Here is a 17,047-nt window from a genome sequence, read left to right on the forward strand (position 1 = left end):
TTTCCCAAAAACCATGTTTATTGAATATTGGCTCCATTCCCAAAACCATTTTCATTAAATAATGGCTCTATTCTTCAGTCTTTTATAAACATGAGCTTAGCATACTTTAATCTCTTATGTATACTATTTTTCAGTTTTCTATTCTGTTCCATTGATCAATCTCTATTTTTCCAAGTATCTGATAATTTTTATAATTGCTGATTTATAGCATATTTTTGAAATATGGCAAAGTAAGTCTCCCACTTTTTAAAATATATTTTTCTTGATATTTTTATTTATCTGTTTTTTATGTGAATTATGTTATACCTTTATCTAATTCTATGAAGTAGCCAATTGTTGTTTTGTTTGGAATTCCATTAAATCTCTAACTTTATTTGAGAAGTCCTTGGCCTTTTACTTTATTTGCTCAGTCTAACCATAAACAGCAGTTATCCAACAATTTCAGAACAAGTTCAGTTCTTCCTTGATTTTTGTCAAAACGATTTTGAAGATATCTTCATATAGATGTCTTGTGTGACTTGATAAGTTAATATACAAATATCAGATATATTTGTATTATTGAAAATTATTTTTCTCTTTCAATCAGTTTCTCAAGGCATTTTTTGATGGTTTATAGAATTATAGATTATTTTGTAGGTTTATCTGAAAGTTATTTTGCAAAGGTTATCATCTCAATTAATTATTTTATTCAGTATCTTGGATTTTTATAAAATTAAAACCATGTCATATGAAAATAGAGATAGTTTAACTCCTTCACTGTAGACTATTTTCTTATTTCCACATGTAGGGAACACAGTACCAAAACAACTAGACTGCTTCTAACAAATATCCTGGTATTGTGGTGACTACTAGAACCAAAAGAGTGAGAAGCCTAGCTGAAACTGTACACCCAGGCCCAGAGAGAGCACCATGATGATGTCATTAGAAGATAGAAGATGCGGCACCCGAGGTATAAATTGCCCCTCCATGCACGCATTCTGGGCACACACATTTCCCATATGTATATCTCTGAATTATGATCCCTACATGTGCTTACTCTCTCCACAGATGATATATGGAGGGACAGTGTGCCCTAGGTTTATGAGATGAATGTTCTATTGAGCTAAATGACTGCTTTGAACTAATTGTGGTATTTGTCTAAGTAGAGAAAAAGTAAACCCCACAAAAAACTTCATTCCCCTTACAAAATATTAGTCTCAGTTCTTATTTTCTATTTGATCCATTGATTTGCTTCTTTTCTAGGGGTTTTTTTTTTAAAGTGAAGACTCATCTTTCTCACTCGCTCTCACTCACTCTCTGTCTTTCTCACACACACATATGTGTTTGTATATTTATAATTATATATAATGTATCTTACCTTCAAATAAACTGTACTTAAGGAAAACAAACAAAAATAAAACCGAAATAGAAATTGCAAATGATTGCATGCATAGTTGTAAACCTCTATAATTTGCCATTTAACTCCAACTCAAAAGATGTGGACATTGAGACAAGTAGTACCCCATGTCATCTTTCTTTTCTTTACTATTTTTGGCCTGTTCTGGTTACTTAGGAGGAATTGGTTGCTGTTATTATTGTCTTCAATGATAATACTTGTAGGCACTGTAATTTTGGTTCTGTTTTCTTCATTCTACATCATTGCATATTGTCCTCACATTCCCTTGCACTTATGACCATAATTTCTAATTATACAATTATGTTTATGAATATACATTCATATACCATATTTTGTTAAGCCATTCCCCCAATCACTAGACATGAAGTTAAGAATTTATCACCTCTCCATAGTTACAAAAACTAAAAAATTTCATTTTCCTCTAGTATTTTTTTAAAATTTAGACTCTTGATCCTTTTGAAACTTTTTGTCCTATATAGTGCAAGTGTTCAATTTTCCAACAAACTGATATCCAGTTTTCCTAGTGATTTTTGTTAAATAATGAATACTTTCCCCAAGGTGACCCCTAGTCTTGCTGAATGTTAGCTATGGCTATTATTATTATTATTATGTCTATTATCACTATGGCACTGGGTTCTAGCTCACTATTATCTAATCTGTTGTGCTATTATTTTTTCAGTTTTTATCTAGTATCAGATTATTTTGATAATGATTTTATAGCATAACTTAATATCTTATAGTTAAATCCTCCATGCTTATTTTTCTTTTTCCATAGTTTCCCTTGATATTCTTGGACTTTTATTTTGCCATGTGAATTTTGTTATTGCTTTATCTAATTATTTAAAATATCATTAGTATTTTTGTGAATATAGTATTAATCCATAAGTTAATTTGCATAGAACCATATGGTTTACCATATTAGCTCAGAAAAACCATAAATGTTGAATACCTCTCTAATTATTTGTTCCTTCATTTCTGTAAAAATTATTTTATAGTTGTCTTTATGTGTTACATTTGCTTCTTAGTAGATTAATTCCCGGGTACTTCATACATGTCATCATAATTTAAGCTAGTATTTCTCTATCAATTTTTTTTGTTTGTATTATTGATAAAGAAATACTGGTGACTTTTATGTGGTCATATTCCACTATTTTACTCAAGTTGCTCTTTATCTTTATTAATGTTTTTGTTGATTTTTGTGGAGGTTTTAAAAAAAGCCATCGTATTATCAGCAAATAAAGATAATATAACTTTCTCTTCACCTCTCAGTACTCTAGGCAACTTCCAAAGGCTACAAATTGCCAATCCACATTGGCAGAGGGAGCTTCCTCATCTATTCTTTACCAATAAAATTACAGGTCAAGTCTTTATTCCTATCTCTTTGCTAATGCTTATTTAATTTATTTTTGTTAAACTTTATTTTCATAGTTAGCATACCTAAGATTATGCTGAATAGTAATGGTGAGAATGGATGGCCTTGCTTTAACCCTGTTCTTAATGAGAATGGTTCATAGGATTGTAGCTACAGAGCTGGAAGAGACCTTTGAAGTCAACTAGTCCAAATCCCTCGTTTTACAGATGAGGAAACTGATGCCCAGTGATGTTAACTGATTTTTCCAAGGTCACACAAATAGCAAATTGCAGAGGAAATATTCACACCCACATCCAGTATGCTTTCCACTGAACTATGCAACCAGAGTTTCCTTATTACACATAATCCTGATTCTAGGGTTCAAATAAATGTTTCCTTTTTCTTGGAGAAAATTTCTTCCATTCCTATATTTTGGGTGTTTTTAACATAAAAGGATGTTGTATTTTAATAAAGGCCTTTTCTACATCCATTGAGATAATCATATGGTTTTTGTTATGTTCATTGCTCATATGATTTATTATGATAAGTATATTCCTAAATATAGAATAAATTAATGAAAGAGCATTTGTCAAGCAATTATTATATTCAAAGCATTATGCTAAACTCTAGGGATAAAAATAGAAAATCAAAACAATCCTTGTTCTCAAGGAGCTCACAATCTAATAGATGGAGTTCCAGCTGCAGGACAGATGGAAATGCCATTTAGTCTTTAGGTCCAGTGGAAAAGCAGATGGTATGTTCAGTTCAATGTGCATTTTAACCTGGAAAGAAGAAAATCCTGGAGAAGTGGATGATTAACAGTGTCAGAAGCTGTAAAGAGATCAAGGAGGAGGAGGAGGATTGAGAAAAGGTGAAAAAGCTGGGAAAAGATCCTTAAGTCAGGAAGGCCAGGGAGCAGAGATGAGGAAGGAGATAATTCAAGTCATGGGGGACAGTTAGTGAAAATTCATAGGATTGTAGGACAGAGTGTCTTTTGTAAGACTCAGCAAGAAGGCCATTGTCAGGGGATTGAAAAGTACATGGGGGTGACTAACATTTAAAAAGACTAGAAAGGTTGGAGAAGGCCAGATTATAAAGGGCTTTGAATGCCAAATGATTGTATATTTGACCATGGGGGTCATAGATAGCCACTGGAGTTTATTGAGTAGTGGGGTGACATGGTCAGACCTGCATTTTAAGAAGATTAATTTTATGACTGAGTGGGTGATGAATTACAGAGAGGAAGGACTTGAGGCAGTAAAACCAAGCAAAAGACTAGTAATAATCCAGAAATGAGATGATAAGGACCTGCACCAGGTGATGGTAGAAAGAGAAGTAAGTGTAAAGAAATGTTATGGAGATAGAACCACTAAGAGTTGGCAAAAGATTGTATATAGAGGGTGAGAGAGAGTGAGGAGGTGAGAATGACACCTAGGTTGATAGCCTAGGTGACTGGGAGAATGTAGTGGCCTTGACAGTAATAGGAAACTTAGGGAAAGGGGAGGATTGTAGGGGAAAGATAATGAGTTCAGTTTTGTTCATGCTGAATTTAAGATGTTTATGGGACATCAGTTTGAGATATCCCAAAGGTATTTGGAAATATGAATCTGGAGGTTAGGAGAAATGCTAGAGTTGGCTAAGTAGATCTGGAAATTATCCATATAAAGATGATAATTGAATTCGTGGGAGCTGATGAAATCATCAAACAAAATAGTATATAGGGAGAAGAAAAGAGAGCTCAGGACAGAGCCTTGGAGAATACCTACAGTTAGTGAGTGTGGCCTAGATGAAGATCCAGCAAACAGAAGAGTGGTCAAACAGGTAGAAAAAGAATCAAGAGAGAGTAATGTTACAAAAACCTAGAGAGAAGAAAATATCAAGGAATAGAGTGTGATCAACAGTGTCAAAGAATGCAAAGAGGTCAAGAAGAATTAGGTTTGAGAAAAGACCATTAGATTTGGCAGTTACGACGTCATTGCTAAGTTTAGAGAGAGGTATTTTGGTTAAATGATGAAATTGGAAGTCAGACTGCAGAGTTAATAAGAGAAACAAAAGGAAAGGAAGTAGAAGGAACATGTTGTAGATGGCCTTCCCAAGGAGTGTAGCAAAAAAAAAAAAAAAAGGAGGAGAGATATGGGATGACAGCTAGTGGGGATGGATGAATCAAGTGTTTTTGAGTATAGGAGAGACAAGGGCATATTTATAGGTAGTAGGCAAGCATTCAGTAGACAGATGTTGAAGAGTAGTGAAAGAATAGGAATAATAGAGAGGACAGTATTGAAGAAAATGAGATCATTTGTTTGTGTAGAAGACTTAGTCTTGGGAATAAGAAGGGCCACCTCTTCTTGTGAGATAGAGATAAAGGAGGAAATAGTCACAGAAGGCATCTGAGTGATGTGAGGTAAACAAAAGGTAGAAGAGGGATCTCTCTATGAATGGCCTCAACTTTTAGGGAAATGTGATTGAAGGGTATTAGCTGAAGGAGTAGCAGAGGGAGGGGCTGTGCAAGGTTTGAGAATGGATGAATAAGTTTGGAAAAGCCACTATGGTGATTGAGATATAAATCAATTAGAGAGGTAAGAAATGAATGCCTTGATGCAGTGGGAGCCCAGTTAAGATTATGTAATATAAATTTGTAATGGACTTAGCATGGTTTCATGATTTTCTCTAGCTTCCCTCAGCAGCACATGAGTAGGAGCTAAGGCAAGGATGGCAGGAGTAACACAGAGCTAAAGCTTGGCAAGGTAAGATTTGCAATACTTTAATGGGAAAAGGGACTGAAGAGAAGATGGTATAGATTTTAACTGGTCCAATAAGGAATTAAGATGGGGAAGGAAGGAATGTGTAACTAGAGCAGGGTTGATGGCTTGGGAAGGAATTGAGAAGTTGAGAGACTGGATGTCGAGGTGAGAAAGAACAGGGTTTGGGGTTGCAAAGCAGAGGAAGAGGTGGAATGAAAATATATTTTGATCTAAAAAGAATTTCAGACTTCATGATCATGGAAGTGGAACACTTGTGGCTGATGGCAAGATCAAGGGTTTAACTCATTATCTTTGTGTGTAGCTGGAGTGGGGTAGAGGAGTAGATCACTGGAAATAAAGTAAGCAGAGGAACTGAAAGGATAGAGTGTTTGAGGGAATGTTGAAGTTCTCTAGTAAGAAGGCAGGAGTTGAAAAAGAAAGAAAAACTATGAGTCAGGAACTAAGCCCTTGAGGAAAGGAGAGTGTCTGGAGGTCCGAAGACAATAGCTACCAGAATCTTGGTTAGGTAGCAAATACAGATTGAGTGAACCTTAAAGGAGGAGAGGTTATTGAATGATAGAGAGCAAGCCTAGAAGTGGCAATGGGAGCAAGGAGTATTCTAACTCCTTCACCTTGACCAGTGGATCTGACCAATGAGTAAAAGAATAAGCATACTAGAAAGTATGGCCCTGGAATGTATGTCCTCAGAAGGAAGTCAGATTTCAGTTAGAACATGAAGATAAAAGAAGTGAAAAAGGAAAGTTTAAGATGAAAAGTTTCTTTCCTGTGGTGCATAGGTGTTCAAATTCAAATATTATTTCTAATAGAAAACTTTTGGATTAGTCTAAGTAGTATAATGCAGTGGAAAGAATCCACTGGCCCTGGAGTCAGAGCATCTGGATTCAAATCCTATCTCTGGCATTGTCTATGTGGCTTGGAGGAAATCACTTAACCTCTTAGAGCCCATTTCCTCATCTATAAAATGAGAGAGTTGTACAAGTTAGTCTTTAGGGTCCTGTCTAGTTCTAATTCTGTGATCCCTATCTTCTTTACCAAGTCATAAATTATATCTCACCCACTATTTTCAAATGATGCTTCCCCATCATCCTCATCTCCCTGTCACCAGGATCTTGAACTCTGCCCCTGGAAAAACTCCGAGTTCTTATAGATAAGCTTTGCCTTATTTTGCTTAGAACCTGGCCTCAACCTCACTTCCAGCCCACCATTTCCAAACCATGTTTCCATGCTTATACCTCCCCACCTTTCCAATCCCCCTTTATATTTTGCCTATCCCTTTTGGAATGTAAACTGTTTGAAGGATTGTCTTGTTTGCTTCTATTTATATCCTCTGTACTTAGTACAGTGCCTGACTCCCAGTGTTTGCTCTCTCTGTCTCTCTGCCTCTGTCTCTCTGTTTCTGTCTCTCTTTGTCTCTGTCTGTCTCTGTCTCTGTCTCTTTGTCACACATACACAAACATACACACACACACACACACACACACACACACTTACTCCTTCCATATTTTTTGGTCTATTCTAATGTTGGGAGAATAATCCAGTGCAATTTGGCCAACCTAGGATTCTTTGATATGTGATGTTTTCCATTAGCTGTTTGCAAAATCCTCTCTCTATAAAACTCTCAATTTAAAAATAATATGTCTGGATGAGTTAAAAGGGACATTTCTTTCTTGTGGCGTCTAGTGGTATAGCTTTGTCTCTTGATCTCACTACTTCTGAGAAATTTCCTTATGTAAATTCCTTTTAAGTGGTGAGATTTTCTTTCTTTGAATTTGCTGGGACTCTAGTGACTTTTAAATTAGCTTCCAAATCTCTAGTTCCTTTACCTTCACCTATAAAATGTGCATGCCTTCTTCCAGTTTTTTGGTCTTTTATCTTGTTTTTCTTCTTATTTTGTTATTGCTCATGATATGTTTTCAGTAGAATATTTTTATTTCTCAGTTATTCTATAGTTTATTTAAATTTTCTAACCATTTCTCCATATTGTTGAATTATTTTAACATTTTGTCTTTTTCCATTTTTACTAAAAATGGATAGCTCATTGAAAATATCATATCCTTCTTTAACAATGCCAGTTCCTCTCTGATTATATGTATATATATATATATGCATCTATATCTCCAACTTGACATATCCATATTAATTTCCAGTTGTTCATTTTTTTCCATTTTTCTAGAAGACAGAAAATTCTGAGGTTATCTCCTAAAGCTCTATTTTCTAATTCCATTACTATGATTGATAAAGTTCTCAAATTTTCTTCTGTGCTGCTTTTTAATTTTGTTTTGTTATTTCATTTGCCATTTCTACTTTCTTGTCCTGTATCAGGGAAATTCTGTTTCTCAGTAAATCCACTATATTACTAAAGTTCTCAAAAAAGTGAGTCAAACTATTGAGTTGCATACCCATCTTTTTGTTCCTCCTTTCCTGATTTCAACTGTATGTTTATGGATACTAAATGTTTTTTTGTTCCTCTTGGAGAACATAATGAAATGTCTTGTGAAAAATCCAATTTCATTTCTTGTTTATGTTAATTCCACTTTTCTTTTTGGTATGCTCTGTTCTGCTTTTTCTATTCCACAATATTTATTCATTAGGATGGAAACTTTTTTCCAATTGCTCATTTCTTTTTTTGTTTGTTTGTTTATTTTCTGCTTGTTGATTTTTTTAATGAGTTCTCACTCCTAGTTGGAATGATTAGGAAAGAGCTAATAAAGAAGCTAGCATATGAGCTGGGTTTTGAAGGGAGGGAAGGATTTTTATAAAAAAGAGGCATTCCAGGCAGATAAAACCATGTAATCAAAGGCATAGAGTTAGGAGAGCTCTAGACCAGGGGTGAGGAACGGCAGCCTCAAGGCCACATGTGGCCCTCTAGGTCCTCAAAGTGTGGCCCTTTGACAATATAAACTTCACAGAACAAATCCCTTTAATAAAAGGATTTGTTCTGTAAAACTTGGACTCAGTCAAAAGACTGACACCCAAGGACCTAGAAGGCCACATGTGACCTTGAGGCCATAGGTTCCCCACCCCTGGTCTAGACTCTAGGCAGCATAGCCTCGACATAGGGTATATCAATAGGAATTGGAATAATAGGATGAGGCTGAAAAGTTATGTTGGAGTAACAATATAAAACCATGTAAATGCCAACCAAAGGAGTTTGAGCTTTATTCAGTAGTCAGTGAATGCGGAGGCATTAAAGGGTGTTTTACAGGGGAGTAATATGGTCAAGGTACTAGCAGAGGTGCATTGGATAGATTAGAAAAGAGATATTGGAGAGAGTTAGGTGGTAGATACCATAGGTGAGATGAAAAGTGAGAAAGTATTACACCCAGGGTAGTGTCGTTGGCGATGGAAAAGAAAGGATTATCAATGTCAAGGAAAGGCCTCTGATGTCAGTCAGTCTATAGACATTTAGTAAGTACATACTGTGTGTCAGACACTGTGCTAAAAACTGGGAATACAAAGTAAAATTGAAAAAAAAACAGTCCTTGTCACGAAATTCACAGTCTAGTGGGAGAGACGACACGCAAACAACTACATACAAACAAGCTATATACAGGATAAATTGTACTAGAATTAAGGGAAATTGGAAAAGACATCCTGTAGAAGGTGTGATTTTAGCTGAGACTTTAAGGAAACCAAGTGGCCAAGATGAGGAGGGAGAATATTCCAGGTATGGGGTACAGCCAGTAAAAATGCTAGGAGGTGAGAGATGAAGCATCTTATGCAGGGAATAGCAAGGAGATATCTGAAGAATTTCTCGAAAACATATTTAAGAAAACTAAGCTATGGAGATAACGAAGCTATAAAGAGAAAACTAAAGGTCAACAAAAATAAAGAACTGATTAATGATAAATAAAAGAGTGACAGAGAATCAGAGAACTCCTGCCCGGGAAAGACAATTCAATTTTACCTTTCACTATTTATCATGGTCATTCTACTTTTCTGATAAAATTTGACTGTCAAAAGTCATTTCTCAATGATGCTGACATATCTGTCTCTTGAGTGACTAGCCTGAAAGATCGTATCAAGAGTGATTTCTATGATATTCCTTTTTCTATAAAAGACATAAAAAGCACAGTTGAGTGGAAGAACAGCCTATTCACTATAATAACATCTTAGGAATCCTAACCACAGCATTGTTTTATGAAAGGCTGAACTAAATGTTGTTGAATTTTCCTGTGAATCTAGAGATTGAAAGCTGTGGGGAGCTTGGGTTGGGGATCTGGAACACAGAAAGAGCCCCATTACTTAACCTTCTACTCAATTTCTTCTAGAATACCCAAATCAAGATGATTCCATCTAGGGAGATGGAATCATCCATCATCTCAATTCCTATTGGGAGTGAAGAAAGTTAGGAAATCAGGAATAGAATATGGACCTCCCCTGTCAAGTTGCCAAATGAACTCTTCTAGATTGGTAGTGGATTAATATAAACAGTTTCTGAAATACAGGTTAATTAAATTAAAAAAAGGGAGATTAAGGCTTAATGTAAGGAAAAAATTCTAAGTAATAAGAGCTATTTAAAAGTGGAATGAAGACAGCTAGGTGGCACAGTGGATGGAGTACCAGGTCTGCAATCAGGAAGATTTGAGTTCAGATCTGATCTCAGACACTTACTAAGTGAACCTGAGCAAATAATTTAACCCTGTTTTCCTCAGTTTCCTCATCTGTAAAATGATCTGGAGAAGGAAATGGCAACTACACCAGTATCTTTGACAAGAAAACCCCAAATGGGTCATGAAGAGACAGACGTTATTGAAACAACTGAATAATAACAACAACAAAAAGTGGAATGGGCTACTTTGAAGAGATGGTTGATTTCCCTTCTTTAGAGGTCTTAAAACAACAGCTAAATAACCACTTGATGGGAATGTTATAGAGGAGATTCTGTTGAGTTGATGATATTTTTTTTTGTTTTTATATCAGATTAATTTCTGAATACATCCCTCTACCACCCAGAAAATTTTCTCTCATAACAAAAATCTTTAAAAAGTTAAGCAAATCCAAACAACTCATCAATCACATCTTAAAAATTTCATAATAAAGGGAAAGAGATTCACTTTCTTAACTCTTCTCTAGAACCAAACTTGGTCATTATAATTACATATTGCTCACTTTCATTTTATTACTCTTTCCATTTCACATTGTTGTAGTCATTGTATAAATTGCTTTTCTGATTTTGCTTCTGTCACACTGCATCAGTTCATATGAGTCTTCCTGTTTCTCTGAATTGGTCATATTGGTTATTTCACACAATAATATTCCAAAAATTGTTCATTTATTACCAAAATTTGTTTAGCCTTTCCTAAATGGGTATCTACTTTGTTTACAATTCTTTGTTCCTAGTTCCTACAAAAAATGTAGTAGTGAATATTTTGGCATGTATGTAATCTTTCTTTAAGCCTTACCTGCTTGATGTATATGCTCTGGGGATCTCTGGGTCAAAGGCTATGGATATTTTAATCGATTTAATTGGTTGTTGGTTTGTTTTGTTTTGTTTTGGTTTTTGCTTTTGTTTTTTGCAGAATTCCAAATTACTTTCCAGAATGATTAAACTAATTCACAGCTCCATTAATAGTATATTGGTGTATCTGTCTTTCAATAACCCCTGTAGAGAAAATTTTTATTCAGATAAGGTTTGTAAGGTCTCTTCCTTGACTGTCAAGTTGCCAAATGAACTTCCAATGACTCTTCATGGTCTGTAAGGTCTCTTCCAACTGTGAGATTCTGTGCTCTTCTATGTTAGGTGATTTCATTTACTAGTATAACATGAGGCAGTTGAAATCCCTCTAAGGTCTCTTCTAGCTCTAAATTTATGATCCTATGTTCAAATGAGATAATGTTTTTAAAAACGTTTAGTCCAGTACCTGGCATATTATAGGTGCTTTATAAATGTGTATTCCTTCCCATCTTTATGATCTTAGTTCTCCTTTCTTCACTCTTCATGCCTTCATACAAGTCCTTCCATATTTCTCCAAATTCTTCATATGTGTCATTTGTTACAGTACAATAATATTCCATTATATTCACCAACTATAATTTGTCCTGCCATTCTGTAATCAATGTGTATCCATTTTGTTTCTGATCTTTTACTACTGCAAAGATTGATGCTATGAATATTTTATATAAAGTACTTTTCTGTCATTGACCTTCTTGGGGTATATTCCCAGCAGTGGGATCACTGGGCCAAAGAGTAGGGACAATTTAGTGAAATGCAGTATTTTATTGATGAGAGCCATAAAGGTGTCTGTTAACACTGTAAGAACTTTTCATTGAATTGGCCCACATCCCCAGCTTACTTTACTTATCTCTTGGGAGTCTTTCAGTCTTTGGCTTGTAAGACTTTCAGGAGTTACTTAGAAGCCATGGGATCATTGTATCATATATTAAAACTATAAGAGATCTTAAAGATCATTTAGTTCATTCCCCCTTCATTTTACAGATGAAGAAACTGAAGATCAGAGAAGTTAAGTAACTTGTCCAAAGTCACACAAGTAGTGTCAGAGCCATGATTTGAATCCAGGTCTCAGACTCTAGGAGCCTCAGACTCTTTCCATTGCACTCTAAGATTCTTAAGTCTGGGCTCCAGACCAAGGTATTGAGCTGCATTCTTTATAGAAGGAAAGTCCCAGGGCCTTTTCCTCCATGCAACTTGTAAGCTTGAAGTTTGTGTGACCAAAATGGCCCAAATAAAATGGAAACCTAGATGAGAAAAGAAAGAATTTACCAGACTGCATCCCACTTACACCAGTAAGAGCCCAGGAACTTTGACAGAGAGTCCCCGGGGGAATAGCTCTGTTTCAGCATTATTTTATTGAGGCTAAAAGAAACCTAAAGAAAAGAAAAAACCTTTAGATTACTCTATTCTGGGAATCTAGTCTATCAAATTGAGATGATAAGGCCATCATGTATATAGAAAGCACTTCTCACTCTTTATACTATTTTATTCCATCCTCATAACACACCCCCAAAGACAGATGGGTAGATAGACAGGTGCTGTACTAATTTTCCTTTTATATTAAAGGATACATCATTGTGTTAATATCTACCTGTTGTGGATTGCCATGTTTTTATTCATTTATCTCCTTTCACTCTATAGTTGCCAGACTGTAACCCTGAAGCCATTGAGAAGCACAAGAAACTGTGGTGGTTGGTCATTTTTACTTTATCCACCATGAGTTATATTCACTTCTCTATTTCCCTTTCTTTTTCTCCCCTTTCCCATCCCCTCCCTTTTATCTTATCCCTTCCTTTTTTCTCCTGTCCTTTCCCACCTCCCTTCCATTCTCTTTTTCCCTTTCCTTCCTCTCTTCCCTTTCTCTCTTCCCTTTCTTTTTTCTCTTCTTTTCTCTTCTCTCTCCTTTTCTTTTCCCTTCCCTTCCCTTCCCTTCTCTTCCTCCACCATCTTCTAATCTGTTTCCCTCCCTCCACTACATTTCCTGTTCTCTTATCTACCAATCCCATAACTCTTAGTCATACTCAAGGCTCAAGAGACTGCTGACCTCTAGTTCACTATATACTTGTGCTCAGACTTCACTGCATTCAACTTGTTTTTCCTCACCTCACCCCAACTTACCCCATCCAAAAGAAAACCTTTCCTGACACATAAATTTTAAGATTGAACATCAAAATAAAGAATTGGCATAATTATCCTGATAATGAAGGTCAAGAATCACTTTGATCTCAATGACCGGATAATTGAGCAGATAGTGTTAGGTCGATATTTCTAAAATAATTCCGTTGCTTTTCATATGGAATCATAGATGGAAGTGAGTTTGTATTAGAGCCAGAAGGAACCTTGGAGATCAATCTAATCTGACTACTTTACTTTATACATGAGGAAACTGGTGTAATCTTGGGTTGTCTTGACTTTCCCTCTAGTACCCCTTCTACCACATGATGTATGTAGCATAAAAAACAAAAAATAATAATAATAATATATTTAAAATAAGGAAATATTGCATTTATGTATCAGATCTAATTGTAGAGCCTTGTATTGAAAGTGTCTGATGACCTTGAACAAGTTGTCTAGCCTCTGTGTCTCAACATCTTAGCAAAATCTGGACCCTCTTGAAATGAAGTGAAGAGTTGATTCCAATGGACACATACTTTTCTTACTGAATTTTGCAAACTTTTTCAGCTCTACCACATTCACCAGACTATGCTGTGGGTGCTACAGATATGCATGATCTATTCCCTACCCTCCAGAACTTGCCTTCTAGAAAGAAGAAATTATACAGCAATACAAATAACTATAATGTTAATTAGTGTTAAGTGCTGTTTGAGATTGTAACCACTAATGTCCATAATTAGGGAAAGTACCCTGGGGTAGAAAAAGGGTAATACTGGATTGGAACAGGAGAAGGTGATGTTGAATACCAGGATTATATGGAAATATGTTTTACGTGGTTGCAAATATATAACCTATATCAAATTACTTACCGTCATAGGGAAGAAGTTGTTGATGGAGAGAGGGAGAAAATTTGGAACTCAAAATTTTATTTTTTAAAAAAAGTATGTTGAATGCCAGGATTATCAACTGCTTAAATGACTGGTAGGTACCTATGTTCAAGGGCCTGAGAGGAGGAGAAGAGATATCTGCCAGTTATAGTTCAAAACCAAGGGAATAAGCTCAAAATTGGGGAGTCAAAATATACATAATGCAGGGAATTAGCACTCCCAAATCAAGCTGACTCCCAGAAACATTATTATTTTTATTTCAGAGGTCTTTTCCAACATTGAAAGGACCAAGTGTGTCAATTGACCCCAAAATTTGCTTGGTCATTTGAGGTATTCTGAAATTCTCATCCTTCTATTAATTATACACCATAAAGTAGAGATCCTGTTACCTCCTGATGACAGTTACTCCTGTTAAGTCACAAACCCATATAGGATATGATAAGTGCATAGTAACAGTACAAAGTTCTATGAAAAATTCAAATAGGGAAAGATTGCTTCCAACTAAGAATATTGAGGAAAACTTGGAGGAATTGCAGTTCAACTGAGCCATGAAGAAAAGAAAGGATCTGAACAGGTAAGGTTTAGAGAGGAGGAGTATAGTACTTTCCAAGTAGGAAGGACATTGACAAACAGTTGATCAATCAACAAGCTTTACTAAGCATTTACCATTGGCCAGGCACTCTGCTACCAGTTTGGGATACAAAGAAAGGCAAAAACAGTCCCTTCCCTTAAGGAGCTCACACTCTAACAGGAGAGATAATATGCAAAAAAAAAAAGTGCATAGAAGATATATGCATTGTAAATAAAAAATAATTTCAGAGAAAAGACACCGGAATTAGGGTGTCAGGGGAGGACTAGAAAAGGCCTCTGACAGAAGATGGGACCAGAACTAAGTCTCAAAAGAAGCCAGGAAGCTGAGGTAAGAAAGGAAAGCTCTCCAGGCATGGGGGACAACTAGTGCAAAGTCTTGGAATCAGATGACAGAGTATTAAATGGGAGGAACAGCCATAGACCAGTGTCGCTGCATTATAGAATATATTGTGGTGAGTAAAATGTGAGAAGATTGGAAATGTAGAAAGGGGTCAAGTTGAGAAAGATTTTAGCCAACAGAGGAATTTATATTTGATCCTGGAAGTAATAGGGAACCACTTGATTTTATTGAAAAAAGTAGTGATATAGTCAGACCTATACTTTAGGAAAATCACTTTGACAACTAAGTGGAAAAGGATTAGAGAGGAGAGAGATTTGAGGCAGGGAGACCAATCAGCAGGCTATGGTGAAATACAGTGCAATAGTGTAAGTGTAAAGGGATGAGGGCCTTACCAGAGTGACAAAAACAGTGAGTCGAGGTGTATGAATGTACATGCAACTGGTGCATATGGAAATAGTACAGTTAGTCAGTCAACTAGAATTTATTAAATACCTACTATGTACCAAGCACTATTCTAAATGGTGGATTCAGAGGACTTAGATTCAGGTCCCCACACTGAATAAATGTGTGACCTTAAGCAAAGCACTTAACTGGAACCTTGGGTTCCAGTTTCCTCATCTATAAAATAAGAAGGGTTGCATTAGATGACCTGTGCAACCTTTCCACTTCTATATTTATAATCCAATGATTCCATTGGATGGCTTTAGGGAACACCAAGCGATCTAATTTGAATAGAATTGTGGTCAGAACCAGGTTATGGAAGACCTGGAATGCTAGACTAATATGGGCCATCCTCAGTAACCAATGGGAAGTCACTAAAGGCTTTTTCTACTAGAAAATAACATGATCAGAACTATGCTCCATTCTCTGTCAGTGATGTGTAGGATCTAGGTAACTCAGTGGATAGAATGCTAGACCTGGAGTCAGGAAGACTCAAATTCAAATCCAGCCTCAGACACTTACTAGATATAAGATCTTAGGCATGTTATGTAGCTTCTGTCTGCCTCAGTTTCCTCATCTGTAAAATAAGGATAATAAGAGCACCACCTCCCAGGGCTGTTGGGAGGTTAAAATGAAATGTTTGCAAAGTGCTTTGCAAACCTTAAAGTGCCCTATGAAGGTGCTACAGCTATATAAAATATCACTGTTATTACAGGTGTTAGGAGAGATTGGAGAAAAGGAACTCATTTAGAAACTATTACAACAATCTAAGCAAGAGATAAGGAGGGCCTAAAGCAGAGTACATGAAGTGGGAGGAAGAGATTTGTATGAGAAACATTGCAAAAAGACCAACATTGCATGACCACTGATTAGATAGGGAGAGGGTGAGAAAGAAGGAGTCATTAAAAATAACTCTAGGGTAGGGGCTGCTAGGTGGTGCAGTGGATAGTGTACCAGCCCTGGAGTCAGGAGGAACTGAGTTCAAATCCGGCTTCAGACACATAACGCTTACTAGCTGTGTAATTCTAGGCAAGTCACTTAACCCCTATTGCTTCACAAAAGCAAACAAAAAAAAAAACTTTAGGTTTTGGAGCATAAGTGGCCATAAGAATCACGGTGCCATTACGAAAAATAGAGAAGTCAGGAGAGGTGTAATTTTGGAGAAAATGGAGAGAATTTAATGATTACATTGAGCTGGAGATACTACTCTTGGGTGTCAGTAGGCAATTAGAAATGTCTCAGTTAAATTATATACGTACTCCTAGTGCCTGCTGGGAGTAAACTAGTGGATAACTACAATGGCAACAGCTCCTGGATAGTAAAGGTATACTCTCTTGGAGAAGAAAGATTTAAGCCTAATCTAGGAGAACTGGAAGATGACCAGTGCTAACAGTGATCATTTGGTGATCAGGGGGTGATCTTTGATCACACCTACCTGAATAGTCAGGTAAATCAGTAAATAAACATTAATTAAGCACTTCCTATGTGCTAGGCCCTGTGCTAAATACTGGGGATACAAATAAGAAAAGTGAAAAATAGCCCTTGCCCTCAAGGAGCTTACAATCTAATGGGGAAGACAATACACAAAAAGAAGCTGAAAAGAGATGAGGGCAAAGGTACCCAACAAAGGGGGCATGTTGGAAAACTCAGAGAAGTCCCAAAGTAGTACAACCAGGCGGGAAATGAGGAAATGTCTGAGTAGAGTTCCC

The sequence above is a fragment of the Vombatus ursinus genome, unplaced genomic scaffold (genome assembly GCF_900497805.2).
Source record: "Vombatus ursinus unplaced genomic scaffold, bare-nosed wombat genome assembly UNPS02014820.1, whole genome shotgun sequence".
In the NCBI taxonomy this organism is placed as follows: domain Eukaryota; kingdom Metazoa; phylum Chordata; class Mammalia; order Diprotodontia; family Vombatidae; genus Vombatus; species Vombatus ursinus.